Source organism: Octodon degus, unplaced genomic scaffold, assembly GCF_000260255.1.
Source record: "Octodon degus isolate 3935 unplaced genomic scaffold, OctDeg1.0 scaffold00013, whole genome shotgun sequence".
NCBI lineage: Eukaryota > Metazoa > Chordata > Mammalia > Rodentia > Octodontidae > Octodon > Octodon degus.
The window spans coordinates 23423838-23427163 of record NW_004524589.1 but is presented as its reverse complement, the minus strand read 5'-3'; positions in this window follow the sequence as shown (position 1 = coordinate 23427163).

The window sequence follows — 3326 nt, the reverse complement described above, 5'->3', positions numbered from 1 at the left end:
TAATTTGTACCTTTTTAGGAATCTGTGCATTTCATCTGTGTCTTCTATTCCGTGAGAGTAATGATTCTCAACTTAGCTATTGATAATCTTCTGAACTTCCACTGAGTCTGTGGTGATTATACCCTTTTCATTTTTTATCACTTGTATTTGAATTTTTTCTTTCCTCTTTTTGATGAGGTTATCTAGGGGCTTATCAATCTTATTTAGTCTTTCGAAGAACCACGTTTTTGATTCATTAATTCTTTGAACTGTTTTCTTCATCTCAATTGAATTAATTTCTGCTCTAATCTTTTTGATTTCTTCCCGTCTTTGGGCTCTAGGTTTGGTTTGCTCTTCCTTTTGTAGATGTCAGAGGTGCAGCATTAGGGTATTTGTTTGTTCCCATTCTGTTTTCCTAATGTGTGAGTTCACAGCTATAAATTTTCCTCTGAGAACTGCTTTCATCACATCCTATAAATTCTGATAAGTTGTGCTTGAATTTTCATTGAATTGTAGATATTGAATTTCTTGTTCAATTTCATCTGTGACTCATTGATTGTCGAGTAGGGTGTTGTTTAATTTCCATGTATTTATGGGGTTTTCCAGTTTCTTTTGTAATTAATTTCCAGTTTCATTGCACTGTGGTCAGATAATATGCATTGGATGATTTCTATTTTCTTGAATATACTTAGCATGACCTATGGACTAATGTGTGGTCTATTTTAGAAAATGACCCATGTGCAGCTGAAAAGAGTGTGTATTTAGCTGTGGTTGGGTGGAACACTCTGTGTATGTCCACCAAGTCCATTTGTTCCAAGTTCTGGTTCAGTTCTGCTACTTCTTTGCTAATGTTTTGTCTGGTTGACCTATCTTTTTAAGATAAGGGGGTGTTAAGTTCTCCTTTTAAGATTGTGGTATTGGATATTAGATTTTTCATGTCCATTAAGATTTGTCTTATATAGTTGGGTGCTCCTGTGTTTGATGCATAGATATTTATAAATGATACCTCTTTCTCTTGATTTTGTCCTATAACCAGTATAAAATGGCCTTTTTTATTTCATTTGATCATTCTTGGTTTGAAGTTGAGACTATCTGAGGATAGAATTGCTATCCCTGTTTTTTTCTGAGGTGCTGGGGCACGTAGTGTTTTTTTCCATCCTTTGACTTTCAACCTATGAATGTCTTTATGAGTTAAATGTGTTTCTTGTATACAGCATATTGTTGGATTTTGTTTCCTAATCCACTGTGCCAGTCTATTTCTCTTAATTGGTGAATTGAGTCCACTTACATTGATGCTTATAATTGACATGTGTTTACTTTGATTGACATGTTATTTACCTGCTGTTGTTTACTCCTTTTTGTCCTGTGTTTCATTGTTTGCCATATTTAGTGGGTTCCTTCTATTCTCATTCATGGAGTTCTGATTATTTTTGTCCCTCTCTAAAACATCTTTCAGTAGTCTGTGTAGGGTTGGCTTTGTCATCATGAAATTCTTTAGTTGTTATTTGTCATGAAAGTATTTCACTTTTCCATCAAACTTGAAAGAGAGTTTTGCAGGGTATATTAGTCTTGGCTAGAATTTGTTTGCATAGAGGACTTGAAGTACTCTGCTCCATGCTCTTCTTGCCTTCATGGTTTATGAAAAGAAGTCAGCTGTAATTCTGATGGCTTTTTTTGAATGCAATCTGCGTCTTTTCTCTCGTGGCTTTCAGAATATTATTCTTGTGCTGGATTTCTATCATCTTGACTATTATATATCTCTTTGTGTTTTTAATTGGGTTGAAGTTATTTTTTATTCTATATGCTTCGTTTATCAGAATGTCAGATTGTTTCCTCATATTTGGGATGTTTTCTGCTATTTCTTTTGCCATTATTCTTTTTATATCATTTGTATTGACTCCATCTTTCTCATTGATGCCTATTAGTCTCACATTGTTCATCTTTGCATTGTCTTGCAGGTGATGGATTGTTTTTTTCCTGCATTCTACTTGTTTTTAAGAGATCCTTTCTTACCTTTTCACTAGCTGCACCAGCACCTTCAAGATCTGAAACTCTGTCTTCATTTTCACTCAAACAGTTTTGCATCCTTGTTATTGAGATTTTAAGTTCCTCTATATCTTTTTTAACTCTGCTTCATGTGATCTATTTCCTTCCTGTATGCTCATTCAAGAAATCCGTCATATTTCTAATCTCTTCTATTTTTTGTTAATATCTTCTTTATAAGCAGTTATTAATTCTTTTACTGCAGAGTATTTTTCAGATTGGTTTTCCTCCATATATTTCTGTATTTGATTCTTTACTTCAGATTCTATGAGTTCAGAGAATTCTTTTTTTATTTCAGAAATTAATTCTGGTCTGAGTTCCTCTCTACATTTCTGCTGTTGTTTCTTTACTTCGACACTATTAATTCATACATTTCAGCTGAGCTAATGTCTTCTGCACTTGTTCTGAGTGGGCATTGGGTTTCCCCCATATGTTTCTGTATTAGATTCTTTATTTCAGAGTCTATCAATTCAGAGATTTGTTTTTTTTCATTTCAGGAAGTAATTCTGCTCTGAGTTCCTCTATAACTTTCTGCTGTTGTTTCTTTTCTTCCAAGACTGTTATTTCATTCATTTCAGCTGAGCTAGTCTCCTCTCCACTTGTTATGGGTGGGCTTGAGGCCTGAGATTGCATTTTGCTCCTTGTCTTTATCATTTAATATAGCACTGACCTTTGGTGTAGAGCTTTTGTACAGTTATAGCCTTAGCACCTACTAAAATTTGGGTGCAGATCTATTAAGTTTGAGTTTATCCAGTTATGCCTGGCCTGGGTCTATCTGTTGTGTTCAGCTCCTTCCTGCTTCAGTCCTTGGAAGTGAACCTGTTGTGCCCCTCTGGCACAACAGTGAACCTATGGTGCCCCTCTTTTGTGTCCCTGGCCCAAAGAGCACAGGGGAGTGCAGAAGCTCTCCCACACACTCGCTTGGTCTGGTCTTGGGCTGGATCAGTGGTCCCAAGCGAGTCGCAGAAGTTCTCACTCACTCAACAGGCTTGGTGGTGGGGCTCTGGAGGGTTCCTGCATTCCCGATGGTGCAGTAGAGGGTCTCACTTACGCTGGTGCCTGAATTTTGGTCTGGTGGGTTCCCGCGGGTGCAGGGAAGCCAGACGCTCTCCCACATGTTTGCTGGACTTGAGCTGGGCTGGATCTGAGAAGTGTCATTCCTAGGTGCATGTCTTGTGCAGAAAACTGTCAGGAAAGCTGGGCAGTGGCTACGTATACCTTCCTTACTACCTGACTAGGGCTGCCTATGCCGCTCATTACCTTTTGTCTACCTGCTGTCTTTTGTATATCACCTGTCTGGTGCC